Source organism: Strigops habroptila, chromosome 8, assembly GCF_004027225.2.
Source record: "Strigops habroptila isolate Jane chromosome 8, bStrHab1.2.pri, whole genome shotgun sequence".
Taxonomy (NCBI): Eukaryota; Metazoa; Chordata; class Aves; order Psittaciformes; family Psittacidae; genus Strigops; species Strigops habroptila.
In genome coordinates, this window is record NC_044284.2 from 50,343,739 (window position 1) to 50,361,334 (window position 17,596).

At 37.6% G+C, this 17,596-nt stretch overlaps 1 protein-coding gene across 3 annotated transcripts in view; it reads left to right on the forward strand.

The window, feature by feature from the left end:
- The window catches only part of PIGK (phosphatidylinositol glycan anchor biosynthesis class K), a 92,448-nt gene that overhangs the window by 49,714 nt on the left and 25,138 nt on the right, over positions 1-17,596 (forward strand). The gene's annotated exons all lie outside the window — the stretch shown is intronic.

The window sequence follows — 17,596 nt, forward strand, 5'->3', positions numbered from 1 at the left end:
TGTGGCCGCTAAGTCTATCCAGATTTCACCATAAATGTATTCTCCTGAACGCTACCAAAAGTCTACATGTTTTCCTTGGGTGTTTACATGTGATTTCTAACATTCTTTTCAGTACTTCATCTCTGGTATTTTAAAAACTATTATACTAATGAACAGAAATGCCCTTCTCATTTCTAATCTGATTATTTCACAAGAAAATTTCAGGCTTTCTGCATCCTAAACTATCGTAAAAGAGAACCAGAATCTGACTTTGTCATTGGTCTTAAACTTTATGGTACTAGTAATTATTTGTTATTATAGCAGTATAAAAACAAAAGAATAATTATAAAGTTCACAGTTCTAATTCTCAGAAATGGGTTATATTTAATGCATTAGACCATGGTTAATTAAAAAGATAAATGTGAAGAAACAAAAATAAATAGAAGGATGAAAATAAAATACCAACATTTATGCCATGAAAGAAAACAGACATTTATAAATAAAGTACCTTTCTCCATTCTCAAAGACAAAAAGGAAAGACGTGCTTTTCACTGAAATAAAACCCCCCTAGTGCCTGGTAGAGGAACCCAGTCATTAATATAAACTTCTAAAATGGCAAAAATGCAGCTTTCAGAGGAATATCCACATAAACCAGCCTCATTAAAAATTAGGTTCTTTGTGTACAGCCGTGCATACAGTGCTGCTACTTAGAAGAAGTTTATGAATAATAAGCTCCCCTCCTCCCCCCTTAAAAAGCGGGGAGGGAGGAGAGACTACTTTAATTCTGTACTTGTCTTTAGTTGAAAGAGCTCAGGTAGAAGAACGGGGAAAATATTGTTTTCATTTATCATAAAGGATATTCATTGCTGGCCTTCCAGTTCAGCAGGGTATTTTAATAAAAGTACCTAACTTCAGTGCCAGTGCTCGTGCTCTGAATGTCACTATGTGTTAACATATTTTGCCTAACTGGGATTTAGGATATTGAAAGGACTTAAATTGTTACAGGTGTCTTACTGATGGAAGAATGTTTTATTGATGAAAGGCATATTTCAGTGGATAAATGCCAGATCTCCTGATGTTGTTATAATTGAAAACAAAATGAAACAGCAAATTGAGATCACTATCAACTTGCATGCTTGAGTCCATTGTAAAATATTAAGCAGATAAAGTAATGTGCTGTTAAAGCAGGATGGTATTTCAGAAAACTAACTTCCAGCCTGTGGTAGCAATTGCCCAATTTACTTAAAATTTGGCATGGCTTACAGTTGCACAGTTACTTAAAAATAGAGAGTTCGTAAGTATTTTCTTATGTAGGGGAATAGGTGGGGGAATGTTGGATATAACTTCTAATTAAATTAGATTGAGTTTCCTTTCGGAGGTAGGTCTTAAGCTTGTTGGATTTGTAGAGGGTTTTAACCAGTGCGTTTCTGTAGCCTCTCTGTAGAAGCCTCATTGGAAAATGCCTTTTGTAATCTCAGGAGATTACTGGGAGATGATGCTAACCCTGCTGAGCAAATGTGTCTCTCTCTTCAGGTGCCAGTTGAGCAACTTGTGTGAACGTTACCTTTGCTGAGTCTAGGCTCAGAGGACATTAGGGAGTTGCCACATCCAGTCTAATTTGAGGGTGTTGAGTGCAGTCCACAATAAGGAAAATTAAATTAGAAATTTAAGAAAGCAGGTGGGAGGGGGATCTCCAGAATTGTAAATGCTCAGGCTGATGGCCATCAAAGATGACTGTAAAGTTGTAGTTCTGTATTAAGTCCTTCAAGGTCTTTGTTTCCATAATTTCTGTGCTTCTGTGTCGAGTTTGCCCCACCCCAATAAAGTCCTTTTGCTTTGAAGATCAGTTTTTATTCATTCTCAGGACCTCATTCTCACATAGTAGAGGGGTGTTAGTTTATTGCATTTGTTGATGTTATTCCTTTTTCACACTGATTTAATTGAGAGAAGTTTTCTTTAGCAGCATTTGGAAGAAATTGTTGAAACAGTATTAAGAAAATAGAACACAGTTGTATAGATTTTCTGAAGTATTTTTGATTATCTATAACACGACAATTTTAGTCTCAGACTTAAATGTTTTCACAAACATTAAAGTATTTTAACGTGGGTTACAATCTTTGTGAAATGCTCAATATGAAAATTAACCTATCACATGCTCATACAGTCTTGAAAGCATAACTTTAAAATTTAGGCGTCGCAGTGGTGCCCATTGCCTCATAGCTGCCCTTTTGCAGCCATATTTTCAGGCATTTTTTCATGCAGTGAACTACTGCAGAGTCAGTGATGCTATTCAGGATCTTCATATGTAAGCTGGTAGTCCACACAAACAAAAGGTTGTTTCTCTTTTTTTTCTTATTCAGCAATTAAGTAGCACGTTAGCCTAATGAAGCCTCATGAGCAAAGTCTTAATGTTCCTGAAATAGAGCATATTTCTGAGTGCAGCATTTTTGTAAAAGATTTAAACAGTAATTTTTTTGATTTGCTGCTGTTTTTCTCATCAGTTCTTTCCAATCACAGAATACAATGATGTGGAGTTAGCATAAATTACTGATGATTTGTTTTTACAGACAAGGCGCAGCTGCTTTTGTTTTGTTATGTTTTTCATCTGAGCATGAGGGAAACCCTCTGGAAGCAGAGACTTAGTAAAGCAGTCTCTTTTCTTCCATCTTCCTATTAAATGACTGTTGTGGGTGATCACTCTCTGCCCAGTATCATTATTTTACCGCTTCTCAACCACAGGGAAAGTTCTGCTTCTTTATCTCTTTGTTAAGTTCAAAGATTAGCCTTCAAGACACAATAAAGATAAGTATCTTGGAATTACTTTTCAAATGCTTTCAAATGCTGCCTCCCAAATCTTAAAAATGTAGCAGTAATTATGAGGAACTTCATTTCTGTAAGGATAGACTACCGAAATATTCATACCCAGGGAACTCTTCTTTTGTCTGCACACAACACTGCTTGGCAGAGACAGAAAAGAAGCATAAGTGTTTTTTGTTGCTGACCAAGCATTACAGGGAACTGAATGTAGTATTAAACTCTTCCAATTATAGCTGACTACAATGCATTGAAAAGAAATGCATTGCAAGGTCTCTTCCATGAGGAACCTGAACAGTCAGTTGTGGGGTTCTTGTTTCTAACCATTTCCTACCAGAAATACCACACTAAACATTTTCTGTAAGCTGGCTATCCAGAAACACTGGAGGATGGTAGCTTTTTCTAGACAGAAATGTTGCATGCATGGTCCATCCTTTCTTCCCTGTTTCTGCATTAAAATATGTAACTTTATGTCCTTCCTTGCATTTTTTAAAGGTGAAACCAAAGTTTATTTTAAAAACAAAAGAATTTTCTCTCTTTTCCTATTACACAGCTTGGTTAAGAACAGTTAGTTAAGCAGTTATCAAAATGTTCTGTATAATGTGCATGTTGTCTGGGTACCAATAGGGTCCAGTCTCTGCTGTCATTTCTTGGAATGTGAATTTATCACTTCCTCACACGAGTGGCATCCAGCAAGGTGATGGTGACCCCTAGACCATGTTCTCCCTCAAGAACAGTCACCTCTTCAGGGTGATAGCAGAAGTGGATGCAACTGGTGCAGTGTTTTCAAAATGACCATTTTCGGCTACATTTTTGCTACAGTTTGGACAAAGAAGTATTTGACTGAACTGCAGTTTTCTGAGGTCATGTCTCCATTCTCTTTCCCTGACCCATGAAAACCCTTACATTTAAAGATTGGCATTGTATCTTCAGTTGTCTTTGGCACAGGATGGGACATCAGTTTGACAGGCAGCTCGGAGTAATTTAACTAGGGCCTGCCCCTCCAGTGGCCACACTCTCGCTGCTAGATTCCTGTGCTCATTAAGCACAGCAGTGAGCTGAAAACTACTGCTTAAAATAGCCTGGCTGGGGGTGTGAAGACAGCATTTCCAAAGCCAGCTACAATAGGTATCAGCCCAAATTGATCAAGTGTATGTATATCCCCTGAAAATTTTTGTTTATATTTCTCATGAGCAGGTGAGAGTGAAAATAATTGTTGCTCTATTGAAATTGAGGTAAATTTAAGGCTTTTCTGCATATCATGGGAATGCACAGTTTGCCTTTTAGAACAGTGATAATGTGAGTTATTATATATGAATGTAGCGTCATCCATTTAATGGGTTATGAGACATCAGTTTCATACCCACCAGCATATAGAATTGTCAGATGTACTATTAAAAAATAATGTGAAAAGGTACCCTGGCTTATTAGTAGCTATAATTGTTAGAGGTGTCATGGTGGATTTGCAGCTTCTTTAAGAGGTAATTCCTGTAAGTGTTCCTTTTTAATAAGCACTATCTAAGATGTAAAATGAAGGTAGAGGTTCAGGAAGGGACTGTCATATGTCAGGCTTTATGGAGTGCTGTAGATCTTTGTGGTTTACTCATCTGAACTTCAAATATCTGCATTTGGAGGGTTAGTAGTAGCTGTATGATCATGAATTCTAAAAATTATTGTATTTATAAAAATGATCTGTGCTTTCTTTTCAGCTGAACCAGCCATGTGTTTGAAGATCCTGTATGCACAAACCTTTCAATATGCATTATAGATCTTTCTGTGTCTTTGTTTTGGCTTTGGACTGATTGTGCCATGATCCCCTTTTGTTGTGCTTTACAACCTGCTCACAACTGTGATTTTAAGATTGTGGTTATTATTTCTATTGTGCTGTAGCTATGTTTGAGCTTTACAGAAAGAGACATGTTCAAAAATGCTTACAGCTTAAAGTAAACTTCACATAGCATGTTGGCAAAAAGCAAAAGAAGATTAACAGTGAGAGATTCTGATTTGTAGACTAAGGCCATAAAGGACCATTATGTTAATCTCTTCTGACTTTCTGCACAAAGCACGTAGATACTTTATTTATGTTCTCCCTTCTTTGTGGCTATATTGAAATTAGGAAGGATGACTAGAATAAGGGAGTGAATAGAGGTTGGTAGATGTTTAATCAAAATATTGTAATTATGGAGGGAATATAAATGAGGAGGACAATTACAGCATGTTAGTAGATGTACATGATTACAGAAAGTATGCACGATATTACAGCTGTTACTGAAGAAGCAATATGTACGTGTCCCATGGGTCTCAGTTGCTAATGGCATGTGAATTGCTGCACAGTGCTATAGATAAAAGTATCAATAGCGATCTCGCTTTGTTTTGGGCAGCCGATATTAGAACTGCTGCTGTCACTGCAAATATAAGGAGGTTATTTTTAAGTGAGTTCTGTGATTTGAGACTCTGCTCTCCTTTGTGGTCATAATAAGCTTGGCTAATGTCAGATCTTTTTTGCTAAAATTATCTCTCCAGCCATTTCACCCTCAACTTTGTAGTCCTCTATTAAGCATATAATTCACTTTTTTCATGATTCTTTGCTTCCATGGGACTTTTTTGTGATACCCTATTCTGTGTTCATTTGCATTTGTCATTTATAAGGCTGGATTCTTAGATGTTCTGAGTCTTTGGATTTATCTGCACTGGGTCCAATTTATTTGCTGTTCCTTCAAATATTGGAAAAGTGAATACTATTTAGGTCACTGTGGTGAGTTGTCTCCAGTGGGGATAACTGAATAGGTTTTTCAGTGCATAATGGTATGCAAATAATATACCTCTACTTCACATGGGAATAGACTGAATATACGCATAAGCTTTCTGTGACCTTAATAGGTTCGTAGGCATCATAATACACTATGTGCTGCTGTATCTGATGTACAGATACTTCAGCTGTGGTTCAGGGCAAAGAAATGTATGAAATAACTGTGAATTTAGTATATGATCCACACATCTTACAGTGTATGGAAGGGTATACCAGCTATATAGCTGATTTACTGTTGTAACATAAACAGTAGGTTTAAATAATAGTCACCATCAATAAAACAGAAGATTTTTAATGTCTTGCACTTAAAACACGCTAATTCATTACATTGGTAGAGTGTCTTCATGCACGATGTGAGATGAAACTGAAAAACATATTGTAAAATGATAAATAAGTTACTCCATTACACTGGTTTTATGTTTATGATGTTTCACATCATAAGGTAAAAGGTAAAAGCACCTTTTAAAAATTTTGCTGCTTTTTAGTTTATTACAGGTTCCAGAGCAATTCAGGAAGCAGATGCTGCATTTAAAAAAGCTTTGCTTTAGTGAAGCTCTCTGTGCAAGAGAATGCATTCTTCCTAAAACTTCATTTTACTTAAATTAACTTGTATTTCCACTGAGGATGGCACAAAGGGAGGCTTAGCGGTTTAGACTTCGATCAAATAAACTGCATAACTAAAAAGAGAAGATGCCAAGCCTCATACTCTTGTACTTGAAAGTATTGTGTTCTCTCTCATGGGAACTTGAGATTAGAGAAATTATAAAGGCTTTGCATAAAAACAGGGAGTTAGAATTAATTTTTGCTTAAGCAGGGAAGTGTCAAAGCCTATTATGGTAATTTTTCAATTTTGTCTTAACTGTTCACACATTTTAAAATAGTTGTACAATTGAGTGGAGGCATAATTGATGTGTTGTGGTTTCTTTTTTTTTTCCTTGAGCCATCATGAAACATAGCTTAGGTGCATTTAGGCTTGGAAGAAATAGGTGTGCTAATTAAGTAGATGAAAATTTTCATATCATAGTGAGAAAATTTGCCTAATGGATTGAAATAGTATTCTGAGAATGGCTCCCCTGTTCTTAATTACAGCCAAGTACCAAATATCAATATTACTTGTAGACAATTAAACCACAAAACCTTAGTGAGAAAGCTTAATTCCTAGCAGTAGGATTTTGGGGTTGTGGAGACTATCATGTTCATTATTATTATTATAGTAAATAGTAGCAGTAAAAGTCTGCATTAAAAAAATGTTACTTAATAACTTTATTCATTGTCTTTTAATGTAAATTAAAAGCTGAAAATATCATGGAATTAATAGCTAGTGCTACATTTATTTAAAAAATAACAAATCTTGTCTGTATCATAACAGCCTATAAAGTGCTGGGGTAGTAATTTAAAATTTATGCTTGACCTAAAATAAATTTTAGGACTTCTCTAATTAAAGGAAAACTGATGTAGCAAAGCCTTTCAATGGTAAATTAAATCACTTTTTCTTGTAGGAAATACGGTATGTAACAGAAGAAATAATCTTCCAATGTTGCTTTCATTTTGGTGATCAGTTTTGCTGTTCTATAGGAGGAGTGTTTGGTGGAACAAGGTTTTCATTTGGGATGAGACTTACTGGCAAATGTAAAAGTAAGCAATACTAAGTGGTCATTGGTTAGTGAGACTTTTGGTTTTATACGCAGAGAAAGGGTCTCCTCCCTAGCTTTCAGCTAATTTTTCTGTGTAAGCCTGTTTTGGCTATGAACTACCTTTGGCATCCTGAAATTATGCCCAACTTGTCCAGGTTTTTTCTGGCTTTGTCTGCAGTAGAAACTGGCAAAAAGACAGAGATCTGCTGTATCACAGGGATGAGACGTGTTGTGCTTTATCGCTTTTCCTGACACTGCTGAATGGCTTCTGTCAAGGTCCACTTTCAGTTTCTCTTAACACATGTACCTTAAGAGGGGTCTGATTCTTCTTTAGCTCTTCCTTAGAACTATCCAGCTAAAAGTACAGTATGGCTGTGCAGTTTTTGTGAGACGCAGCCTGGATAGGAGGGTCAGCATCCATTCTGGCAGTTAAATTTGTTCTCCAGTTTACAGGTTTCTGGTGTTTTGTATTTGTGTCCCTGGAATAATAGTGCCAGGAATAAGAAAGCCAAGTGCATGCACAGATGTCTACGCAAAGCAGAAGGAGGGGATTTGTTAGAGCCTTAGGCAAAGGGCAAAGTATTTCTTAGTCTTCATTCTTTATTTTATTGCTTAATAATGATTGCACTGGCATAGAAACAACACTAGTGTGTGCATAAGCACATGTGTAATTTAAGTGTAAGACTAAGTTCTTACTTAATTTGTGTTACCTGTCACTAAATACATGCAGGATCAGGGCCTTTCTTTATAAAGCAGATTACTGGAGTATGTTATAGATTGTCCACGATGCAAGATTTAATTCTGTTTTCTGGTGTCAGTTCAGTGTTCTGTAACGTTTTCATTTCTCACATTACAGTTTTTATTAATCATTACTTTTTTATTGTTTGCACATGAAAGCTTCTCTGATAGACAGTGTTTATTTAAATGGTATTTCAGTGAGTAGTAAAATTAGCAGTAACAGTTTTGCTAGGTTTTTTTCTTGTATCTGCTGTATTTCTTCTGAGCTTATGCAGCATAAAAAATAGCTGTTACCAATAAGCTCACATTTATAAGGAAAAAATATAAATGTTATCAATCTTAGCTTGGCATATTTTGCAGTGCTGTGATGACAGATACCTCTCTGAACACTTTTCCTCAGGTGCAGGCACTGTTAGCTTCAAATATATTTACACATTTATCCCACTTAACTGTGTAAACTTAGCGAGGTGTTATTGGTGATTTTTTGTGTTAAGTTAATTATATTTTGTTTACCCTTCAATAGCATGCTGTGAGGAACACAGCAGTGTAACCCACAAGCTCTTGACAGGACTGATGAATGGCCAGAGATAGAGATATTGGCAGGCTGCTCTCTAGTGCTCTGTCTAGAATTGTTTTCCTAAATAATTCAGAGGGTTGAAATTTGATGAAATTATTTCCATTTGAAGAATGAATGGAAGGGGTAAATGAATAAAGTCTCCAGTAATGGAGCAGTTGTGTTCATACTGTTGGACAGACAAGACAGCATCCTGCATCATTGTTCCTGCCCAAATTCTTTGCATGAGGTTATGATTTAGCTTTGTGCAAGTGATTACTTCTGTAGTGACTGGCTTTCTTGCTTGGTGTGTGGCACCCTGCCATAGCCAGCACTCAGCCTTCCCCTGGCGTGAGAGGCCCTGCACTGACAGCAGTCTCTTTGCTGTCCCTGGAGAAGCCTTCAGGGCTGCAGTGGTGGGGCTCTGATTTAGTGAGCGATTGTGTGTTTTCAGGAGGGAGTGCTTAACACGGAAGACCATCTACAAATATATGGTTGACAAATGATGAATAGTACTTAGAGGGGACTAAGTGATACATGATGTCAGTAGGGCAGTAACCTGTGGTTAGTTTAGCTGGTTGGCAGGAATGGTGCCACTAGATAAGACCATCTGTGGTTTTACCTTTTTTAAAAGGCTTACCCTTTCGGAAGGAAGTCTGGGAGGGTGTGTATCAGCTATGCTCATTCATCCTTCCAGAAAAATGGTCTTTGAGCCCCATGTAGCATTCAACTGATGAACCTAGTGTCATGTGAATGTCATGTGGGAACAGTGAGTATTTATGATACCATAAATCTGCCATTCTTCCTTAATGGCAGCTGCCTACAAAAACTCTCTGCAGGAACGGATCTGCTCTCTGGGACTCTTTGTTCTTTGACATATCAGCCATAACAGAAATGGCTTTCTGCTGTAGGTGTAATTATGTGCAACCACTAAATAAGTATCTGTATTACTGCTGTGTCTATGTTTCATGATTTGGTTTTGAGGTTGTATAGCAGCTAGAGTAACCAAAAGTATTAGGTTTATGTTTCAGAATAGTTCTTTTTCCTTTTTTCTGCTCACATATAGAGTATGTACAACATAAACTTGGGTGAGAATACTTGTCTGGCATATGAGTGCAAAACTGTTGAATGCAAAATCACCTTTTAAAAGCTGGGTGGTGAGGGGGGACAAACCAATCTATCACCAGCTGTAATACAACTGGTTTCTCCCTGAAAATGAAAATGTTTTGTAAAAAACCTGCAGCCATATTTGATCTTGCTCATATAAATATGCAGGCACCTTTTGCCTCAGCCCTGCTCCATCCATCTTTACATGCCTGCCTTCTAAATGTAATGCTGTTTTGACTTGTGCAAGCTGGAGCTAGAAAACGTGGAGCTCTGCTGCACGCACGTATCATGTAGCACACAGCTTAGGGCAAAGGAGAACTTTTAAAATTATAATTGTAGAGCTTTAAGAAATGAGCAGTAAAAACTATGTGAATAAGGAATATTTGTTTGGATTCCAGTTTCTTAAAATGTAGCTGTTGAGATACTTGATTAGATCTTGTACTCAATATGGCATATTGAGTACAAGACCTAATGTTGTCTAACATCTGTTGTTAATACAGCCTGTCACCTGGAAATAAATGAATAGATACTCGTGGGATATCTAGGAAAAAAGAAGTGTGGTTAGAAGCATCACTACTAGTTTGAAAGGAATAGCATAATAATTTATGAACATCATGGTTTCTCCATATAAACAGAAACAACTTTGAATTTTAATGGATAAAATTATACTTCATAATGGAAGTTCTAAGGCATGCAATTAATTATATGAGATTAAGAAAAAAAACCCTGCCTCAGAGCATATTGATTTGATAGCATTTGAATGGACTCACCTTCTGGTCCTGAGAGATGCTGTGGGAAATCCAAGTTAGATTTCCAAGGAGGAAGTGAGAGTGCTCTTCTCCTTAGAAGGGTTTGGCTGAGTGACGCTGGTACTTGGGGAAATCATCCCAGGCTGAAACAGGTAGGAAGGAGCCCAGGCGTGTGTGTAGTGCCTTGGCTCTGCTGACCTCAGAGGTTGGTTCTGCTGCTCCCACTGGCAATGCGGCATTGTGTTTGTGTGAACAAGATCTCCGCCATAGAAGACTTTGAGGCAATCTTTTCTCAGGGGAAAGTGAGCAGTGCGTGCTGCTTGGGAAATCAGTGCTCTGAGAATAGCTTGGCCCTATTTACACGGTTGTAGTTTTGTGAATACAAAATATCTTTGTCCCTCTAGCAGCCCCTAACTACCCTTTTCACTTCCGCTGTTCGTTGCAGCTGCTGTTTCTGTCTGCTTAACCCAAAGTTTCAGTAGCAGCGAGCGAGTTGTTTTCGTATCTGATCATTGTGGGAGGTCCTCTCCACTGAGGTCTGCCTCACCAGTGTGTATTTTTGTGGTTTTCTGACCCCCTTCAATTAAGGACCTCAGGAACTTTATCATTCTGTTTGTGGCACGGCATTGTGCACCGAATACCTTTAGTCTTGCTTTTACTAATAATCCTCCTCTTACTTAATTAAATATAAACATATTAAAAAAGGATGCTTCTCAAAGTTGTGATGGCCAAGTTTTAAATACCAAGTCTGCTTAATTAAGCTGCTCATCTTCTATTTTTGTGTGCTTCAGCTGACATGAAGTTTCGTGTTTGCAAATGCTGTTCATATATTCGCTGTAGATGTAGGTGCCCTTTTGTAAAAATCATGATTGTGGCTTCATATAAAAGTATGAATTTGATTGAATATTAAAAAAAAAAAAACCCAAACACTCAGTGTACCTTAAATAGATGTAGTTGGGTTTTTTTTAAATACAACTTTAAATTGTGACTTTTTTCCTCTCCAGCCTAAAGCATACATGAGTTCCATAATGTAACTCCCTGGGAGCTGAGCAGGTAGGAGCTCAGCCCTTGTACCTGAGCAGACGTAAGACCTTTGCTGTGCTGGTATGTCAGAGACAGATTTGAGTGGTTGCTGCTGCCAGTACAGAGATGTGTTTGCTAGCTTTGGATGTAGGAGATCACACACCTTGGTTTGGAGCTCCCATAGTACAACTCCTATTGTGTCTGCCAGGCAGGCATCATTCATCTGAGCGCTGGCTGGTCTAGGAATTAAACTGCACTGGGTCCCAGGTGCTGGAAAGCAAACTTTGATTAGAGGAAGTATATTATGTATTGTGTCACAGGTTGGAAGATTAATGAATAATTGTTAAACCACTAAAAGCACTTTAAAGTGCTATGAAATGCTGAGAGATAACACTGAAAGTAGAGAATAATAAGTAGAAGTACCTTTCTAAAAAACCTTTATAGATTACATATTTGAGAAGGAAATGAAAAACTAAAGCTATCATAACAGTGTTGTAGTTTATATTATGGTGATTATACAGTTTTCAAAGTAAATATTTAAAATGCAGTTGCTGCCATTGATACATTAATTTTGTTCAACTGCTGTTCTTTCCCTTGTTCTTCTTGAGTTTTTTTGTTGTTGATGAGTGAACTTTCTTCATTACTTTATTAATATTGATGGTACCCATAATCATGGAACAGTGGTTAATAAACGCAAACTGGGAGGTTAGAAAAAACTCCTTTAAATTGTTTTGCAGATTAACAGGCACTGTTTATGTTGGATTTCTCTTACCACTTTAATCTTGCTGTGGGCACAAAAGAGGATTAAACTATTACTAGATGGCTGGAGTTATTTGATTTCCCCCACCCCCTGTGAGGACCCCAAATCCAAACTGTACCTGACAAATTAGAAGTGTATACTTCCACTAAAAGCTTTGAGGACATACTTTGTGCTGTGATTTGCTTGCGATACATATAGATTCAGTCTGAAATAAAACATTGTGTGCTTTGTCATAAGAATTGAGAGGATTACCCAGTTTGAAATTTTAAATTGCAAGTAAACCTGAATTACTATGGACTGCCTTTGGGAAATACATGGTGTGCTATTGGCACAATGCACTGCATAGCAGGATTTGGCTTTCCCAAGGAGTTTCCTTGTAGTTCAGCTTGAGATCAGTGGGTTGTTTTGGTTTATTTTTTTTTTCTGAGATGAGAAGTTTCAGTTTTGGATCTGAGGTTGGCCTTGGATTTCAAAGACTTGTTTTGAAATGTGGATCTTTCTTTTTTCAGGTTTCAGTACTGGTCTTTAACACAAACCCTAACATAAAATTGGATATCTTGAGAAACAAGAAAGAAAACCTTTAGTAATGTACTGGAAGAAATAGAAACGTTCATTTAAATGGAGAATGATCAAAAAGAAAACTTGGAAATTTACACCCCAGAATACATAAAATTGACCCCAGTGATCTAATAACGATGGCGAGCACCACAGAAACAAGTGTGTATCACTTCCCTTCAAGTGCTTGCTGATCCCCAAGACTAGTAGAGGTGGAGAACCCCACAGAGGGGTGTGCACAGGGTTCCCCCCGTGCCGTAGCTGCTGCTCTCTGACAGGCAGCCCCAGAGTCCTGGATGACATCTTAAACCACGTGTGCTGCAGTAAGTAGGCCAAAACTGGGTCTAGGGCACTCTGCACTGAAACTCCAGAGAGAATTAAGCATTTGAATTTAAGAATTTGAAATACAATAGCTGCCACTTTAATGGATCCATTGGAACACAGCACTTGGAGTGGTTTAGTTTTGTGCAGTTACATAGGGATATTTTGCACTTGTGCAAACACATGCGATTTGCGTCAAGTTGGGGAGAACATTCCCTGTAACAAGGATGATGTGCACAGTCAGTTTTAAGGTTTTGCTCACTTAAAGCCTGGTTTAGAATAAGGTGCTGGAGGAGGCTGAAGAATTTCTGTATACCTTTTCCATTTGGGAATTACTGTGTTCCTGACTGTATGCACTGCTTTCTCTACTGCTGCCATCCAAATGTGGGTTATGAGTTTAACCCAAAGCTTTCTGTACCTTTATTTTTGTCCTGGCTATGGACTCTAATGCAAAGGGAGTTCTGTTGGAAGAGGACTGTAGGGTTGGATTATAATGATATTTAATACAGTGTTTTCCACATGAAGTGTTAACACATGATATTTTAAATCTTATTTCTTTTGTGATGTAACATTTTAAAATGACACCATTCAATCTAATTATCTTAATCTAATTCAGCTTTAAGACTTTTTTATTATTTTTTGCATAAAGCTCAAAATTTTAATTGGAGTAACAAGTATTGCATGTTTAATGAAACACCTTCATTGAAAGTCTTGGATACTTTCCATTTGGGTCCCTCCAGACCCATCCAGTTTGAAAATACACTGTTTTATCCTCTCCTTAATTACAGTACTTGGAGCAACTCTCCGTTAACTGTTCTTAAGTTCCACAGGATAATGAGTCTACCAGAACTAGAGAGCATACGACAGAAAACTGTTCACAGGAGGAAGCTTGCTGTTGCTTAGCTACCTATCTTTTTAATTTGGAATCTCCAGCAATTCGATAACGACTAGCCCTTAAGCTGCTAAACGTATTTGTTCATTTTGACACACTGTACTGTGTTACATGTGCGTTTCACCAGTGTGTACCTGCTATTATTGGAGGGATAAAGAGGGTGTTGGTGTTATATTGTGTACATTGCAAACCCGAACTATTATGTCAGTTACAAAAGCAGTACTTGGTGTATACTGAGTTCCGAGGTGGGAACCACAGCAATGGAGCTCAGAATAACTCAAGCCAACAGAGCTATTGCTTCTGCTCCTCCAGGTCAGTCCCAAATATGAGAAAGTTATGCATTATTTGTAAGTACTGCAACCAATCTGTAGTCTTTTAATAGCACACATTCTCACATCAATTTAGGCATAATAAGATACATAATTAATTGCAAATGAAAATACTGCAACACTTCACATTTTTTATCCATTTAGCATTTTCTCTGAAGTGAGAAAATGCCTGACTTTCAAAAATTGCCTTTCACAGAAATATGCTGGAATTAGGGAATTTTCATAGGATAAATGCTGAATTTTTTATTTTTTTTTTTTTTTTAGGAATCTGGGAAAAACTTTATATTCACTATTGCTTTTTGATCAATCCTAAACTTGATACAAAGGAACAGTTTATCTGGGGACTGTTTATGACCACAGAACTGGTATAAGCATAGAAAGAAATCCTGTCTTTTCTAAACCCTTTTCTGGTATGTGGATCTAAAAAAAGAAACGTACTAATTTGCTCTTAAAGTGATTCTTTCTTGCTTTTAATAGTTTTTCACACTGAGAGAGATCTCTGTGACTCTTCCCCACCTGTCTGCGCAAAATAGTCAGAGCACCTTCTGCAGCAATGCAGTTGAGGCTTAGGTATGTTCATAGAAGGGCATCGTGCCTTGGCCTCTGACTTCATCATGCAACACTGCCGGCGTTGCTGTGATGGCTGGGAGCAATGCCTGCTTCCTCGCTGGCAGAAGTACACAGGCAGTGCTTTTGGTAGTGACACAGCTGTGCCAAGGGGAAAGAACTGTTGGGTCTGTCTTTACAACAGTGCTGTCTGAAAGCTCTTTGCCAGCCTGGGTCACAAGCAGAACTTGCTGGCACAATTGATGAAAGCAGCGACTCCATTTTACACAGAGATGAGCGTGATTCGCAGGAGCAAAATGCAGCTTTTTGTAAAGGAGCTTCAGTGCTGTTTGCTGCTCGCTGAAGTGCCCAGCTGGACAAAGATCTGGTATTGAAGTTTTCCATGTTATATTTGTTATGATTTTAAGAAGGCTGAACGTGTCAATTTGACAAACAATTCAGTGATGAACTTCCTTAGGAATCTACGATCAAGTTAAAGAAAATTACGTATTTCAGCACTTACGGTTATACTTTGTAGGCTTAGACATGAATCTGTGTAATTCTGTTTTAGGTATCCAGAAGGTTTTGATGTCTGTATGCCCCTAGTGGAAAATCCTGGCATATTTCAATATAATTTTGTGCTCAATTAACCTCACTATTGACTTAGAGATGTACAATAGAGTTACATCTCTTTGCCTTTTTATTGTGGTTTAGTACGTGTGTAGATTTCAGTTCTGGGTCTGTAAATCTTTTTCATGAAGATAATTTATTTTTAAAATTACCGAGTAATCTTAAAGACTCTTATGTAGCCTCATATATATTTTTTTGTCATGCCTTCATGTTTTTAAGCCTTCCCATTTTAACATTGCATCGCATGGCTTTAAACTGACTGTATGTGTGTCCTTGATTTCCCAGTGCAGAGCCACCACTGCACTGGCCTCTGTTTCCTTGTGGAATTCCATGGAGGCTTCAGTATATGGTATGACAAAATGTAAAACCATACTCATAGATCACCTTATAAATATTTATTCATATAAATTCTTTAAAGAAATTAAATTACATGTTCTGTACAAAATAGGAGAGAGAGGCTTTTAGTGTCACTGACTGCAAATTGAAGTCATTTGTCTAGAAGGGTCAGGTGCCACTTTGTGGTAAGGAATTTGTCTGAGATCCAAGAAAGGAAAGATTGATAGTACAAAGAGATGGATGAAACAGGCACTGCAATAAGGATATGGGTTAATTAGGAGGATTTAAACAAGAAAGTTCTTTTGTGGGGAGAAGTGTCGTGTTCTGTTACTTTCAGAAGCGAGGTGTGCTGGCAGCCTTCTTGAACATGCAGAGTTGGTTTTCTCTGCCGATGTGGAGATGTATGGTTGTGAGTATCAGCGAGGTGGCAGATTACCACCAGCACGTATGTTGATGATGAGTGATGATGATGAGTGCTGCTTCGGAGATTGTGTGGCTTGTGTATACACACACCATCTCTGCTGTATCTTTGGTTTTGTTGTTGTTGATGTAAATTATAATGCTGGTTCTGTGATTCCTGTATCAGAGGAAAATCATTAATATTTCAGACTGCCAGGTTCTTTGGGTGTCTTGGGTGACATGGCTATTTGTTATACTTTTTAATTACAATCATAATACTTGAAGGAAAAATCCTAAAGCTAAAGCTCTGTAGCTTAGAAAATAGGAGCTGAGCAATCAACAAACATTATTTTCTTGTTGATAGGGAAGCTGTTCTGAAAGAACAGATGCTGCAAACTGTTCCTTATTGCATTAAAGTTCACCAGCCACCTGGTACATTTAGTGGAGAACAACAAGCTCCCATACACAGATTCATGCAGAAATTGAAACTGTACCATCTTTTGTAATAATTATTTCAGAGGGAAGAAAGGGAATTTTAGATTTGGCTTAAATGCAACAAACCCAAAATGCTCTCTGTGCCCCTTGTGTCTCATTCTATACAAGGACAAAATAGTGCAAATCTTTCAGCAAGGCAGGAATAAAAAGCTCAGCCAGCACCTCAGTATTTATTATTGTAATAGTAAATCACCTCTGTCTGCCTAGAAGATCTGTAAAACATACCTGCTGAGGGCAAGAGGCCGCACAGGCATGAGGGGCTGAGTTATATTTCTAAATACTGTAATTCTGATAGTTTTGTCATGATGTTCGTAACTAAAATTCTGCATTCACGTAGCTGCACCTTATTCTTAGCCCAGAGACAGATCCTGGGGCACATACCAGCTCTTACCTTCTGCAGTGCATTTCTCACTGAATATGGAGTATCTGAGTTTAAAGATAAAGGAGGAAGAAGAGGACAGACAAGTTTTGTCTTGTCTTACTGCTAAGTGCGAGATAGAAAAGGCCTTAACAAATTGGAGTGTATTGCTTTTTACTGAAGATGAAAAAATTATTGGAGGGACAGGTATTTGAACTGAGGAATATATTTCTACATTAAGAAAGGCAGTCAGTCTCAGTGAGGCCCCTGGGAAATGTGATTGACATTAAAAACAATCCTGTTTTGTTTTATTATATTCCTGTAATAACGAATCTTGGCTTCTCATGTGGTTAGATATCTGTTTTTTCACATAATTCTGAGTACAAAAGGAGCAGTAAAAAACGTTCAAGGTACTGGAAAAACAGCACTCTCTTTTCTCTTTCACATTTTGACTTGTAGGAACTGTTTTTCATACTCGCAGCATTTTTCTCTTGTACTAACATGAGGCCAGGTACAAGAAACTCAGTCCAAACAAATGAGTTTGAACATGTCCCACAATACGGATCAAA